Source organism: Balaenoptera acutorostrata, chromosome 5, assembly GCF_949987535.1.
Source record: "Balaenoptera acutorostrata chromosome 5, mBalAcu1.1, whole genome shotgun sequence".
In the NCBI taxonomy this organism is placed as follows: domain Eukaryota; kingdom Metazoa; phylum Chordata; class Mammalia; order Artiodactyla; family Balaenopteridae; genus Balaenoptera; species Balaenoptera acutorostrata.
This window is the reverse complement of record NC_080068.1, coordinates 55,592,711-55,610,586: the sequence shown is the minus strand read 5'-3', so window position 1 is coordinate 55,610,586 and position 17,876 is coordinate 55,592,711.

Genomic DNA, 17,876 nt, shown 5'->3' with positions numbered 1-17,876 from the left:
CTTATCATCATTCACCCTGTACTTGGGCAATAGTCTTAAAATTAGTCTCCTTATCTCTAAGCTCAGTTCCTCCCTTTCTCCTGCTAACTGTCATGATCTCTGTAACACCTGATCACAACCCCACATTGAAAGGATAAAGTTTAAAAAGCTTTGCCATGGTTTTTCCAATTAAACTTCTCTGACCCTCTCTAGTTTTTAAAAACGATAGATCCACCCCCTTACATCTAGCTGTTGCATTTGCATGTTTCTGTCTTTGAGCTGATACTCTTATTTCTCTTGTCTATCCAGGCAACTCTTTCTTTTCTCAAACTCTTGTACAAATTTCACATCCTCTGAAAAGCTCTCCTGGTGACCTAAAGAAAAATTAGTTACTTTTTCTTCTCCATTTCCATATACTAAATATACTGATATTATTTTATATATTTTAGTATGTTGTTATTATCTGTTTACAATGTGTTTCCCTGATTAGAATTTAGGTTCCTTGTCCCTAGATTGAAATATATATTTGACTTTGTAATTCCAAGGCCGTTATTGTAATGAGGTTAATAAATGTATATTGAAATGAAATGAAGTTTCTGTAATATTCTAGGTGGAATAATCTGGGTTTTAATTATTTTATCTTACCACTATAATTTTGATTATCAAGTTAGCACTTTGGGATATACTGGGAAGTATCAGTAGGTCATAGACCCAATCAACAAGGAGTTTACATTCTAATTCATTATTCAAAATACATACACATTCACACACACATGTCTATACACACACAACCCTGCTTTCAGTGCATGTATTATGTTATTCAATCATTGAAAAAATCTTCTAATTTAAGTTATATTATCCCTATTTTACCAAGGGGAAAATCAGTATAGAGAAAGCTTAAGTAATTTGTCCAGGTCTCATTATCAGTTAGTGGCAGGACTGGGTTTGAACCCACAGAGTCTGACTACAGGGCCAGCAATCTTAATCACTATTCTACACTACCTTCTAAATATAAACATTGAAGAGGTAAATTGTAATACAACATGATATAAGAGAAGTGCCAAGTTATGGTAAGGTGGTTGGTTGGTAGATCTCTAGTACAAGCTGTGATTTGATTTTGATCGCAACGTTTGCCTAATTAGAGATTCAAAAAATATTCAAGGTAGAAAAAATAAAGAAACGGTATTCTTTTTTGCTCAATATCACACACACTAAAGTGCTTCATAAATATACGGAAAAGACTACTAAAGTGCATAGGAAATGACTTTTAGAAAAACTGGATCACACTAATGATTTCTTTTAATAATATTTGTTTTCCTTTAATACTCATATATTTTTACCTGATTATATAAAATTTCATTCAGAACCATTTCTAAAGGGACATATTATGCATTTTAACCTTGTTTCATGTATGAAAACTGTACAATGAAATGTTTTAATTTAATTTATACACAGGTTTTTGTAACTTTTGGAATATTTGTGTTTTTTCCAATATCTGGTTATTATGGATCATACATTGAAGGTGAACTAATCACATCAGTGTACTTTAATATTTCCTGAACTGATTCAAATTTTGCATAAGTTTAATATTCTAAAGTAACATTATGACTCTTAAAAAAACTAAAAAGTATTCATAGAATAAATGCAGTCAAATTTAACTTACCTTTAAACTCCTGAGAGCTTTAAATGAATATCCTCAAGTTAAGAATCAGGGCCACGTGAGCCACAATTGCTGAGCCTGCGCGTCTGGAGCCTGTGCCCCGCGACGGGAGGGGCCGCGATAGAGAGAGGCCCGCGCACCGCGATGAAGAGCGGTCCCCGCACCGCGATGAAGAGTGGCCCCGCTTGCCGCAACTGGAGAAAGCCCTCGCACGAACCGAAGACCCAACACAGCCAAAAATAAATAAATAAATAAATAAATAAATAAAATCAAGTAAAACTTTAAAAAAAAAAAAAAAAAAAAGAATCAGGGCCAGCAAATCATTAAAAGGATGATACCCTTGAGTGGTGTATAACTAACTCTGTTGAAGAGAAATTGAGTAGGTGAAAGCTCAGGAAATGTTGAAAAAAGATGGTTGCTTCCTTTAGGGCTCTTTTGTTTACTCCTCTGAAAATGTCCCTTGAAATATAACTATATCTGAAGGATAATTAGAAGACCTAGGAAATAAGTTAGTATCCTTTACACTGATAAAAGTCAATGTTAGACCACATTAACTTAAACAAAACTATTCACTCTCATGTCCATTAAAGAATTAAAAAAATGCAATATTTTACCTAAGGATATGATGATGTGCCTTTATCATAAAAAATGAATATTAAACTAATAATAATCAATACATTATTCTTTTAGAAAGTGATACTTTGATGTTCAGCAGATCTTTGACCTTAACAGGATAGATCTTATTAGCTCCTTTTTAAATAGGTGAAAGCTAAAATACTTTAATGCTAGGAAAGCTGTATTTGTAGGACTCTTCTGAGCATAGCCTTGGGAAGCTGAAGAGAGGCATTTAGTACAGCTCTTCCATGAACCAGCTGAATGACCCTGAGCTGCTTACCTCATATTTATTTTTCATATGACCATTGGTAGTTTATCTCTGCAATAAAATAATTCAATTATGTGACTTTCAACTGTTGTTTTTTGCTCTTTTTTTTTGCTTGCTGTATACCTAGAAATGTGGCTATGTTCCTTTCCCACACTCTGTATCTTATAAATAATCTTAGGCTATATTACAATTATCGAATTTAATGGCTAAAACTACATGGACCAGCATCACGCCATGGGCTATGAAGAAGCTTAATATTTACTGAATACTTACAGGCATTATAATTTCTGTACCATACATTTTCACTTGAACCTAATAATAATAGCTTTAAAATTCATATAACCATTAGAAATTTTCAGAGTTTAATGTAACCTGCTCAACTACACAAAACTTATGAATGGTGAAACCAGGCTTCAAGTCTTGGGAAGTAACACACTAATGGTGAAAGCATTTAGCGTTGTTGCTGGAAAGGCCATTGTTAGAAAAATTTTAAATTTACCACCTATGTAGCTTTGGGCAACTGAACTTTTTTTTTTTGAGCATAGAATTCTTCATTTTAGTTGATAGTATCCAATTCATAAAACCATTGTCATTGTGTCATTTTCATTGTTATAATCTCATAAATGAAATAATTTAACATGTATAAAGATGCAGCATGCTGTCTGGCATGTAAAAATCACTCAGTATAAGCTTAAGTATTACCAGGATTATTATCACATTATTGCCACTGGTACCATCATAATCTCAAAGTCCATGCTCTTTATTAACATCAACACTGCCTCAAATCAGCAGAAAAATACATTCCCTTTAACCTAAAGTACAGTTCTCCATCGTTCAGTCAGTTCCACACAAAAAGAGATAATGGGTCTACGTTTTTATATTTGATCTCTGCTTTACAAACAGTCTTGAGCAAGTCATTAACCCTATTAGTGCTTGGCGACTTTAGCCTTTGGCTAGAGATAATCACACTTCATCTTATACAGATGTTCTAAGGTTAAATATATCCTATTCTTTGATATACTCAGTAATTAACTGTATATAGTCAGGAAGTACTGTATGCCATTTGCTATTAGGCGCTCTTATTGTCAGGGTCTTTTAATGTAGGTATTTTATGGTGAAGAGCTAATTATACTCTTCTCCTTTGGGGTCCCTGGGGTCTAATAAAATCCAGAAAACAGCTTTCCAGTGCGATAGCAATGGAAGAGATCAGTGAGATCATCATTTCGGTTCCTGAAAGCATAAAAAACTCCGCTTTATAATAGGCCTTACTTGTTTGTCAGCCTAAATGAAATATATTATTAGAAATAGGATAACAAATGTGGATCTTCATTAAAAATATAACTGTGTATGTGTGTGTTTGCATATGTGGGTTTCTTTTAACTTTATTTTATCTCTGTTTCTTTCTTTAATGATTTGGTTTTCCTGTCACCCTAGTGCTGCATGATTTTACCTAAAGTTTTAAGTAGGAGATTGAGAAATAGACAATATCCTGCAGAGCTGGTTGTAACACAGGTTGAGCCAAAGTTTCCTATTTTTTAAAATCAAAAGTAGGCAAGGAAAGATTGGTGGAGAAATAAACATTTAAGCAGCATCTACTAGAGATTCAGCCAAGTTCTCAAAAGGACCATTCAAGTGTGATTTTGAATAATTCATGGACATTTTCTTTGCCATAATGTCCTCATCTGTAAAATGGGAATTATTTTATGCCCCAACATATTGGATAGTTGTGAGAATTAAATTAGTAAAGTACTTAGAGCAATGCTTGATGCAGAGTAAAGATCAATAAAATATTAACAACAAAAAATACGTATAATAATAATTTAGCCTTATAGCAATTTTTGAGATGGATATTATTTATCCTTATCTTACAGAAAAAGAAACAGGCTTAGAGAAGTTATGAACATTTCCCCAAATCAAACAAGTATGTAATGAAGTAAAAAATCCTAACCAGTTTTATGGATTTTGGAGACTATTGTGTTCTTTTTTTTTTTTTTTCAGTTAAATAATTTCTTTTTTTTTTTTAACCTAATATGAAAACATTTAAGGTTTTAAATTTGGCACTGATCACTGCTTTGCCCAAATCCCAGAGATTTTAATATTTCCAGTTTTTATTATTCACTACATAATTTATGCTGAATTATATGATGACTGCTGACTCAATAAATTATTTTAAATAAAATGAATTTGGTTTAGTTTTAATTTTCTAATCAATTGCATTTTACAATAATGTTTAATTAGACTCTATATGTTAATTTGCTGGTCTAGAGAATACAAACATCACAAATTCTGCATTTTAGATTTGGTAGTGATTTTCTTGTGCCAATAAATGATCATTATGTTGCAAGTTGTATTACCTATTGATAGTATAAGCATAAATGTGTGTATTTATATATACACACACACAAATGAATTCAAGAGCAATATATTTTTAAATCTTCAAAATCTTTTTTAAACATTTAATCAGTTGGATAGATTAATATTGTGTTAAGATCACCCTCTGCACATATGTTTCCATCAGTTTTTCTCAAAAATTTGGCATACACAGGTGAAAGGAACTATGTCAGGAATGACTGAGACATGACCTGAGGACTTCCATGTTTGTTACCCATGCGGAAATTCCACTGAAGATTCTAAAATAAAACTTCTGGATAGTTGTTGAGTTGCCAAAAGAAAAGAATAATGCTGAGAACTGGACTCTTTTGGACTAAAGAAAACATACCTCTCCCTGATAAAAGGTGAGATGCATTCCATAACCCAATAATGTGTAAATTTACCCTCCAATCCAAATTCTTGGTAAACAACTTGTGTTAAGTCAGCATTAAATTCCTCCTTTCTCCTATAAAATTCCCTATTCATTTTCCTCTAGTGGGACACTATTCTGGGTTCCTCTGGAATCTGTGGTCCTCGAGTGAAGTTCTAATAGCCCAAATAAAATGCCTTTTTGCCTCTTTACACTTCATGGTCCTTTCAGTTGACACATAGCATGTGAGTTTCCTTTTTACTTTGAAAGTGTGTTATTTAAAGCATAAATTTTCAATTGTTTTATGTTTATTATGGAATATAATAATTATTATTATAGATACACCTTTCTACCACTTAATTCTTTTTGTTTTGAACTCTGTCTTGAGACAATAGTATTGTTAGGTTTTTTTTTTTGTCTATATATGTTATCTGTTTTTCAACTAATCCTTTAAAAAAATCCATATATATGTGTACATATGCATACACATATGTATATAAATATATTTATGTAGTTTTTATTTTTAGACAATATAGATGCACTTCTATTAACAGAGGTATTTCATTATTCTCCTTTAAAATATGTTTCTTTCTTCCTTCCTTACCCATCTGCAACTTCTATCAGTACTATAACTTTTTTATTTTTATTTTTTAAATTTATTTATTTATTTTCGGCTGTGTTGGGTCTTCGTTTCTGTGCGAGGGCTTTCTCTAGTTGTGGCAAGTGGGGGCCACTCTTCATCGCGGTGCGCGGGCCTCTCACTATCGTGGCCTCTCTTGTTGCGGAGCACAGGCTCCAGACGCGCAGGCTCAGTAGTTGTGGCTCACGGGCCTAGTTGCTCCGCGGCATGTGGGATCTTCCCAGACCAGGGCTCGAACCCGTGCCCCCTGCATTGGCAGGCAGACTCTCAACCACTGCGCCACCAGGGAAGCCCCAGTACTATAACTTTTATAGCATGAGTTTCTTTTGAAGATAGAATACAAAATACAGTCTTTCTTTGAGAAATAATGATATGTATATAGGTTAAAAACTTTGATAATATCTGCGAACTTGAGAAACCTAGAGTTAGGGATAGCCTTAAGTCCACATTTTCAAGGACAAAGTGATCCATGTTGGCCTGAATCAGACCCAAAGAAAATTAGCTGGACAATGGCAGATCCCTTATTGTCGAACCTTTTCCCAAAGAATAAATTTCTCTTCTCTAGGAAAGATTAATGTTATCTTCTTCCTCTCTAAAATCTACTTTCAGGATGTGGTGAGATTAGATGAGATAGGTACATTGTGAAGCTTAACAAAGAAGTCCTTCAATTCTTCATAGAAGTAGATGACTACCTGCTTTAACCCACTTGAGTATCTTAGATTGTAACATTTTAGATGCTGCCTGGCCACCAGTCCTCTGCTGCCTGGCCACAAGTCCATGAAAGTACTGAAAGAGCAGGACCCCATTGTCCTTGCCCCCCATGTCCTCCATCTGCCTTTCATCTATGGAAAAACTTTAGCCAAAGAATAAAGTTTAATCAGAGAGTTGAAAAAATGAAGAAACAAAGGAAAACAGTCCAACAAGGCTAAATAATAATAGTTTAGTCATTAAGCATAGCCAAGGACCTTTAGTTATACCTCAAGGGCTATAGGTAATATTCTGAGCCACATCCTGTGAGCTGTTTTGCAGATATCAAAGCCCCCACCAGGTGGAGGAAGATGACTACATGATGACCACATTGAAGCCATGACATAAGCTGCTCCACTCCACACAATTCTGAGAACTGGCATCAGAGAAATGGGAACAAACCCGGGCACTAAAGGTTAACTGTACTGAAAACAACCAAGATGACGCTGATCAGACCACTGCATTACTGATTTTGAGATGACTGTCAGAGCTGACCATGTTGTTCTGCTTCCTCCCTCCACTTATACAATCCTGAAACTCCCCTTTAAGAACTCCTGTCCCCTGAGCAGCAATTGGGAGTTGGTTCTCAGGCAGGAGTCCACCTTCTCCCCTGGTTGCTGGCCTTTGAAATAAAGCAAACTTTCCTTTCCTACCAATACTTGTCTCTCAAGTTTTGGCTTTTGAGCAGTGAGCAGCTGGACCTCGGTTCGGTAACAGTATTCTGCAAAATTTTAAAGGCTTTTGAAAACTACTTCCTATCAACTTTTGAAATCACTTTCAAAAACTCTTTCATGGTTATTTGTATCAAGTTTCAGACCACAAAAGGAAGTCACTCGTAGATGCAATGAACAAAGTTATAAATTTGCTAATGCTCAAAGGAGAACAAAGAATCAAAATGATGTTGAAGAGCATCTTCTTAATATGCTGGGCCATCATGAAATACTAAATGAGTCATGTGACCCAAAATGAATGTTTTTTTTTCAATCACATGAAAACCTCTTTTAGTATATACGTTGATAGTTAACAAATCTATATGCCATTAAAAATAAAAATACAATTTTGGAACATTGGCTTATAAATTTAAAACATATATATTTTTTTCCTGTATCTGAGGAAAATATTTAGATTAAAAAATAAATAAATAAAACAGTAATTGTGAAACATTTATCCATTGAAAAAATCTTGTATTGACCGGTCACAGGCATTAGGCTAAATAGATGAATCTGACATACTAGAATTTTATTTAATTTAAAATATTTGGGTTTAAAATGTATTGAACCTTTTTTCATTTGTTGCTAAAACATAAGGTTAAATATTCTCATTACTACAATAGACGATGATATCATGCGACTCTTCTTTTATTAGAACTTTTTGTGCTGATGTGGGGTTTTTGGAATATTGTTTTGGTAATAAACTCAGGGAAAAGACTAAGGGATGTATAAGAGACCATACTGAAGTGGTTATCATTAAAATGACAATAGGAGGGTATATGTGAAAATAAAATAGCTCAAATCTTGTTTCAAAACCCTTTAGGAAGTAATGAATTTCCAGAAATTGGAAGAAAACATCATTATAGTAGTTCTCTGGTTTTATAATAAAAAAGATCATAGATGTACTGTAGTGAAAAATATGCCATGTAGCCAAAATTTTTTGAAAAAGAAAAAAAAGCAGTTATCAATGGAAAATGCATTTATCTAGCATCTAAACAATACATGGTCTTTGGGAATTTTGAGCAGTACACAAAAACAGAGTTGTGAGAACTATTATCTTTGCCTAGATCTGATTTTCATATTCCCACACAGATTTTTTTAAGAACTCAACCTAGCAGCAGACCATGCATGAATATTCCTTTAGAACTAACTAGAAATATTGAGAAGGTGGAAGACTAATTGACTTTAAATTTTCTTATAGCTTTACCAATCTAAAATTAGTAGAGCTGACTACCTCAACACAATTTTAAAGATGAAAAATAATCTTGTGAATTTATGATAGGAAATCTAAAGAATTCCCAAATATATCCCGTTTTGTGGCAAAACAGCCATACTAGAATTTTCCATTTCTCATTTTATAATTTTTCAATTGTTGAATTTAATAGTTTTATGGAAAATATAGGCTCTTTGAAGACAGATTTGATAAATCACTTACCTAGTGCCAGTTTAAAAAACTGAAGGTCCAGATTTTGTTTCTACTGCAATTGGTTAATGGAAGCTTTCACTCTATATGTTGTTTCAGTCAACTGAGATAATCCATCCTATGCATTAAGAAGGCAAAAAAAGGAAGTCTATAGAACTGTATGAAGTTGATGACTAAACTGTAAAAACATCTGTTGTTATTTTAAGAATTAAAGGCTTACCAGAAGGCTTTTTTGTTGTCTCTTGTGGTGGTAAATAAAATGAAACAAAGAGCCCATGGAAATCTACTAAGTTTAGCAACTGTAATTAACTGCTCTCAGATGATTATGTGTAGTAAATGAAGGCCCTTTACTTTTGCTTTGACTTTTGCTTCTGATTTCAACAATAAAGGCCAAGTAAAATACAGATGCTCTTTCATGGCTTCAGGGCTTCTATTAAAAACCCTCACTTAAACGTGATTTATCCTTACCTCTAGAAGTACCAGTGTAAGTTCAACAAGCAAGAGCATGCTCCCTGTGTGGGATCAAAGGGAAAAGGAAATACAGCCAAGAAAATTTGGAGCATAGTGTGAATATTATATAATGCCTGTACCATCTAGAGGCAGGTCTCTATATCACCTTTCTTAGTCACCTAGTAATAGTGATGACTGTGGTAAAAACACCTGATTCAAAATAGAAAAAAAACTTGTTTGAAACTCTTGTCATTTTCCATATGACCAAAATATTTTCTATTACTTGGTTCCTTTTTATCTCTAGATGCTGAAATCATGATACTGACAAAGGGCAAAGTTTTTAAAATCTGTGAGTTTTTAGATCTGTACAATAATGGAATTTGAAGTTGAAACCTCTCATTCAACAAAATATGAAGATGTAAATATTTTTTATTGTCATCTTCTGTGAACATCCTATACAAATATTTTATTTGAATCCCTTGGGGAAAATCTAGATTAAGATTTTTTTCTGTCCTGTGATTCAGGGAAGAAAACAAGAAACAACTTGAATGTCAAGCTGCTACAGAGTTACAGAAAGGCAGAACAACTAGAGGCAATTAGATGCTTTTACAGTTTAGTCTGAAAAGCAAGGGAAAAGCATTCCTAGTTTGCCTCTCTACATGCCTTGTAACCAGAAAATGATCCTCAGGTTCTCAGCATGCCCCATGTCTGCCCCATTTCTCTCCTTGCAGGAGACTGGGGATTTATAGTCTAGAAAAATTGCAATGTAGGGATTCAGGCATTAGGATCACTAGATATAGCTAAGGAAAATGTGTCATAATGAAAACAAGGGAATTGTGGTAATATTACCGAACATGAGGGAAAACTAATATTTAGTTTGTCCCTTATTTTCTTTCCCATTTAGAAACAACCAGCTCTAGGACAAAATTACTCTCTTTTTCTCTTAACAAAAATATTTCCACTTTTTAGATTGTATTTTTGTAGACAACATATATCTTACATTTTTCATATATTGAAATACTATTATTTTTAGCAGCTTTCCTAATTATATATGTATTACAATTTTTAACCTTTAAAAACTTTAATCTTTAGTGCAAACAAAGAACTGTTTGTTATATTAGCATTTTTTGATTGGCAAACTTATGAACAGATCTTAAAACCTCTAAAAATATGTATATTTTCACAGCATAATTTTTTCCTTTAATGTGATACAAGATGTCCGTTTAACAAATCCAAACATCTTTTTTTTTTAATTGAAGTATATAGTTGATTTACAATATTGTGTTTGTTTCAGGTGTACAGGAAAGTGATTTAGTTATATATACATATGTATTTTTTCAGATTATTTTCCATTATAGGTTATTATAAGATATTGAATATAGTTCCCTGTGCTATACAGTAAATCCTTGTTGTTTATCTGTTTTATGTATAGTAGTTTGTATCTGTTAATCTCATACTGAAACCACACTCCTTCTCAGGTGGGACTCGAAACCAACCAAAACTCAGATTGGGACTTGAACCCATGATCACTGAATTAGAAGAGGACTCAAACTCATTGTTTTTTAATTGAAACTGCTCATCTGGTGTCACGACTTGTTGAAGCTCAGGTTCTTTTGTCTCAGCACAGAAAGAATCCAGCAGAGGCAAAGTGGCAGGCAAAGAGTGAGTTTATTAGCATTCAGGACGCATGTGAGAAAAACTAGCCTGCAGGCGAGAAGGCTCTGCCCCTGGGTCTGAGAGGACTTTATTTTTATAAACAAAAGAAAAATGGGGAGGGGGAGAAGACCACCTCCTTCCTTATTCTTGGGCAGACATCAAGGCTTACATCAGTAGCTCCTCCTTTGACCTTATAAGGTTTAATCAAGACTGTCATGGTGTTATTTAAATCATACGCATATTAACCGAAGGGTGGTAACATATACTGATATACAGTAATTCAGGTTTCAGTACAATGTCCCCTTTCACCTAGTTTTTTGTTTTTTTTGTTTTCCCCTTTCACCTATATTCCTGTCTTGGCTACATACAGAAATGCTACTCTTCAAGGACTATTAACTCCCTGACTTACCATGTAAGAAGATTCAGACCTCTTACCTATTGTTTATCAGGATTTGTGGTTTGAGTGTGTCTGGTGCTTGGTTGCACCTGGTCTTCCTGCAAGGTAATGTAAATTGTTTCTAGGTTACTGGATTCTTTTCTTGAGTGGTCATTAAATTATAAGTCTCCCAAACCCCCTTAAAATTCTCTTTCTGTCTTTAATCTGTTAGTGTGATTTCTAAACTATTTAATTATCCTACTCTATTCTTATCAATACTCTTAATTTATCCCTCTTCCCCCTCCCTGTCCCCTTTGGTAACCATAAGTTTGTTTTCTATGTCTGTGAGTCTATTTCTGTTTTGTATATAGATTCATTTGTACTATCTTTTAGGTTCCACATATAAGTGATGTCATATAATATTTGTCTTCTCTATCTAACTTACTTCAGTAAGTATAATATTCTCTGGGTCCATCCATGTTGCTGCAAATGGCAATATTTCATTCTTCTTTATGGCTGAGTAATATTCCGTTGTATACATACCAAATCTTCTTAAGCCAATCATCTGTTGATGGGCACTTGGATTGTTTCCATGTCTTGGTTATTGAAAATAGTGCTGCTATGAACATTGGGATGCATGTATCTTTTTGAAGTAGAGCTTTTGTATTTTCTGTATATATACCCAGGAATTGGATTGCTGGATCATATGGTAGCTCTATTTTTAGTTTTTTTAAAGAACTTCCATACCATTTTCCATAGTGTCTGCACCAATTTACATTCCCACCAACAGTGTAGGAGCGAACTCATCTGAACATACTAATTACTAGTAGTGAAGTTGAATTTGTAATAAAAAAAATATAAATATATACACACAAGACAACAAAGTCCCCAAAATATATGAAGCATACCCCTGCAGGGTCCTTCTCCATTTTAGTAAGACTTTTCCAGTTAATTTGATTGAAGTATGCAGCTCACTTAATTTGACCTCATGGGAAAGAGTCGGGAATTAATCAACTTGACTTCACCATCCTTATTCCCTCAGATCTCCGGGCAAATAGAAACCAGAGGGCCCAGAATCCTGCTGATGTAATCCATATGCATCAGCCTCCAGGGCACAGAACAGGATGGAAAAAAGTGGAGAATGAATCTGGAGGGGTAAACTAAAGATATACAGCATAGCAAACTTGTCCCATTTTTCAGAGGGAAAACCCTAACAAAACCCTAATTATTATTTTCCTAAAAAGCATTGTCAATTTGATTGGTGAAAAAATGTGTTAAATATTTTTCTGTAGGGATACATTTTGTAACTAAATATTCTCTTTAGGAATAAATCTTATAAGTTTGCAGAACATGTGTGTGTGTGTGTGTGTGTGTATAGAAATCAAGATTGAAATAAGTGGAAATATATACTTAATCTAAAGATGAATTATTCATAGCATAAGACTGTGAGTTTCTGAGAGAGAGTATCATATCAGTGGATTTTACCAACATTATCCTGGATTTGATAAGACTGAACCTAAGGGTAAGATTATCTCAAAGCATAGATCTCTAGTTTCTCATCACTAGATTTGATTTCAAATCACTAGATTTGGCATAATGTACTATGGATGATTTTTTTTTTTTTACACTGGAAATATTCCCACAGAGATGATCATCTCAGGCAAGTTGACTAACATGACCTTAGCCCAGCTAATACCTCCCTTTAATTTGCTCTCTCTTTTTTTTAAAAATTGAAGTATAGTTGACTTACAATATTATATTAGTTTTAGTTGTTTAACATAGTGATTCAATATTTTTATAGATTATACTCCATTTAAAGTTTTTACAAAACAATGACTATATTTCCCAGTACTGTGCAATGTGATATAGAGAACAAACTAGTGGTTACCAGTGGGGATAGGGAAGAGGGGAAGGGCAAGATAGAGGTATGGTTTTAAGAGATACAAACTAGTATGTATAAAATAGATAAGCAACAAGGATGATCTTTAAGGTGTGGATCAATTTGATGTTTTCACTGTGGCCCAAGAGTCACAAATGATTCTTACACTTTGGGCCAAATATTGGGAGACTCAGAGGCCTTAATGTGAGTACTGTGTGATAAATTCAGCATTTTCTTAACAAGAAAATTAATAACTGAGTTTTAGGGATGGCAGGGGGTTATGAATGAAACTAGAAAGTGCTTGAACTCTTGATAATGCAATTCTTCCTGTAGAATATCAAATAGATAGCAACAGTTCTGATTATGAAGGCTATAAAAAGGTAAGAGAAGATCATGGAAGTTGACGTTAATCTTGGCAAATATTCACTGTCCTACACTTTGCTGGGAAAGGAGTATATACTTTCCTGCCCAATAACTTTGGACTTGGCCATGATATCTTTGGCTAATTAAATGTGAGCAGAAGTGAGAACACACCAATGATGCTTTAAGAGACTTTGCATTTTACAATGGATCTCTTGTTCTTTACTGTGTCTAACTTGAGAATGAACATGGACCCCAAGAGGGCTGCTTCTTCAGCTTGGGTCCCAGAATGAAAAACATGTATCAGAGTCTCAGCCTGTCTAAAACCTGGAAATGCATGGCAGTATAAAGGTAACATGAACTAGGACTAGCCCTCTGTTATTGTACGTAATGAGAGATTTCAGATTGTTTGGTTTCTTTAGTAAAGCTGACTAACATAATTGCTTCTCACAGACCTTCCCTAAAATAGTTACTAAGTTGGAGACTGGTTTAAAATTTTTCCTATGAGTAGTTGTTCTAAAATATGTACAATAACTCTTTTCCTTTATAGACAACTTTGGTCTTAATATTTAGAGATTTGGACAAAAGTACTATATAATTCAGTTAAAATTAATGTTCGATGGTTTCAAGAGTTGATATAAATGAGAAAAATGACATTTTCATTTGTATAAGTAAGGAATTTATTTTTTAAACTCTTTTTAATAACAGAGATGTACATATGTACCTGGGTAGACATTCATTCATTCATTCATTCATCTAATATTCATGAATATATACTGTACACAAGTCACCGTACACAAGGCTTTGTATTGATCAGTGAATAAAACATAGTCCCTGCCTTCATGGAGTTTAACTGTATTTAGATTGGAGAGAGACAAAATAAATGTTATCTTTGATTATTGATCAAGCTGGAGTCTGATAGGTTTTGTGCATCTTAATGTCACCATTTCTCTCTTTGTAATTGATTAGCACTGTCTGGAGAGGTACACTTAGTATCTGCGATATCCAGTTCTACATTGGATTCGTTATATATTATAGTGTAACAAATTACATACACTAAAATGTAGTAGCGTAAAGCAACAAACATTTATTATCTTATGCAGTTTCTAAGGGTTAGGAATATGGGAATGACTTAGCAAGGTAGTTCTGGCTCTGGGTCTCTCACAAGGTTATAGTCAAATTGTTGGTTGGGGTTCCAGTCATCCAATGGCTTGTCTAGGATTGGAGAATTCAATTTTAAGTTCTTTGACTTGCATGGCTGTTGACAGGAAGGCTTAGTTCCATTCCAGTTATTGACAAATGACCTAATTTCTTTGTCATGAAGGAATGTCCACAAGGTTGCTGAGTATACTCATGACATGGCAGTTTTCTAACTTCCTTTGCAATCTGTGTGCTATTTATTTATTTATTTATTTATTTATTTATTTTTACCTTATTACAGTGGCCAGAGCTTCTACTACCAGGTTTAATAAGAATGATGAGAACAGGTATTCTTGCCTTGTTCCTGATTTTAAGATGAAAGGATTCAGTCTTTTCACAATTGAGTGTGATATTAGCTGTAGGCTTTTTACAGATAGTCTGTGTCAAGTTGATATAGTTTTCCTTTATTCTCAAATTGCTGAGAGTTTTTATCAATGAATTCTATCAAATGATTTTCCTACATCAATTCATATGGTCATATGATAACTCTTCTTTAGCTTATTAATATGATGATCTATATAGGTTGATTTTCAAATGTTGAAAACTCCTTACATATTTAATATGAATTTCAATTGGTCATATTGTGTGTTTTTTTTAATATATATATTGCTAGATTCAGTTCACTAATACTTTTGTTGAGGATTTTTGTGTTTAAGTTCATTATGGATATTGACCTATGGTTTTCTTTTTTGTACTATGTCTGGTTTTAGTATCAGGATAATATTGGTTTTATGAGTTGGAAAGCATTCTTTTCTTTTTTATATCCTAGAAGAGATTGTGTAAAATTGGTCTTAACTCTTCTTTAAATGTTTGGTAAAATTCTGCACCGAAGTGAGCTAGGAATGGGTATTTCCTTTTCAAGAGTATTTTAATTAAAAATTCAATTTTTAATAGTTACAGGACTATTCAGGTTATATATTTCATCTGGTCTGAGTCTTGATAGCTTGTAGTTTTTAAGTAATTGGTTCATCATTTTCTAAGTTGTCAAATGTGCATAACATTTTTTATAGTATTTTCTTATTATCCTTTTATTGGCTATGTAATCTATGGTAACATCTCCTCTTTCCATTCCTGATATTGATGATTTACATCTTGTATCCTTTCATCTTTGCCACTCTTGCTAGAGGATTGTCAATTTTATTGACTTTTTTTTAAGAACTAGTTTTTAGTTTATTAATTTTCTCTATTGTTTTTTTCTGTATTCAATTTCACTTTTTATGATTTAAATTTTAAACATTTCTTTCCTTCTGCTTCTTTGGGGCTTATTTTACTTTGGTGAAATAATGAAAATACTGTTCCAGAAATCTAGAAGAAACAGAAGTCTAGAGAATCGAACCCTGCTAATCCCATAAGGACTTCTGATTTCCTGAAAGGTGGCTGAGAAGCTGAGCATAGGTTTTGAGAGGCCTGTGGGTTTAGGAAGATAAAAGTTGGATTCTAGGCCCCAGAAAAAGATGGGGGAGAGGCCTTGTATAACCACTGTGTTTTTAATTGAATCCTGAAGACCACATAAGTTCAGATTCATATTTCTTTCCTTCATATTTCTTTTCCTTGAAAATGGTAACATTACTAAGGACTAAAGAGTTACTGGGGTCTAGCAGGCAACAGCATGCCTGGGTGAGGAAAAAGTGGCAGTGAATCTAGGGGTCAAGTAGGTGGCAGGCAAGAGCAGATAGTAGCATGATCATGAGATTGGTTACCTATGGGGAAAGAGGGGTGTGATTAAGCAAAAAAATAAGTACATTAAAGATAATGGGAAATAATTTAGAAATTTGGAAAATGAAAAGACTGTATAATATTATTGAAGTTATAGGTGTAGATGTAAACTTGTATTTTTCATAGTATATATACTTCGATTCAAATTGCATATATATAGAGAGAGATTTATCTATTTATCTATTCACTTACCCCTATGTATCTATAGGTCTATCTATCTATAGAGAAAGATATTGAGAAACGAAGAGTGACATAACTGTGTACTAAGGTGACTCAGAAGCAATGACAGTCTAGAAACAATGAGCACACAAAATACTCAGATCTTGATTTCTAAATGGTACCTTCCACTAAATTAACTCAAATTCCTTGGAAAAAATAGCTTGTTCCAAGGCTGATGTAAGGAAAATACATAAGTCAGAAAATAAGTTCTCAAAAGATGATAAGGGAATGTCAAGAAGGGACAGAGCCAGTTTGAAGGGACTCCCACTGACCAGAACTGAGATAATTTGAGTATCAAATAAATTTTGATATGACATATAATAGCTTTTGAATTAAATGGGAAGTCATGAGTTCATATTGATATGAATAAATAAATGAGGGGAAAGAAAAATTCCTTTCTTATAATATAATGCCATGCAATAAATTAAGAATGACAGAAATAGAAACTATTGACAGAATTTGCAATCATTTTAGTGGTGAAAGATTTAGGCTAAGTAATCAATGGATGCCAAATGCAAGGGAGTGAATTATAGTCTCAGATTATCTCCCCACAAAATACTAATCAATCACAAAGATAGAAAAGGTGACATTATGGTAGAGAAAAAGGGCAGATGCCAATTTAACCAAATGATCAAGTTTGACAACACCAGTGTGGAACAGGCTGGTATTGCATGCCCTCTGATGTGATGTGCTGAGAGAGCCACAATTTTTCTGTATGTCCTGAGAATTGAGATGGGCAAGATTGGAAGATATTGTGCAAAATTAAAAGTCTATATTCTAAAACTGCAAAGGTCACGAAACACAGAAAATACTGAGCAGCAGTTGAGACTGAAGGAAATCTGAAATATGACAATAAAATGCAACATGTTATCTCAGATTGGATCCGGGACCAGAAGGAAAAAACAAAAAGCCTTTGATGAAGCAGTTGGGATGGATGTGATTGTAATGTATGGATTGGACGGTAGTTCTGTGTCAATATTGATTTCCTGATTTGGATAGTTGTGATTATACAGGAAAGTGCCTTATTTGGGGGAAATAGACACTGGCATATTTAAGGGTGATTATGTCTTTATCTCAGATGGTTCAGAAAAAGAATAATGATAATGAATGAGTCTGAATGTGTGTATAGGTATAGTCATGTGTGTATGCATGTAAGAGCTGTTCCCTCCAGAGACTGAGATTCTAATTCCCACCTCAACCCAAACAAAATCTTAAAAGTTTTCAAGACTCTTCAATTT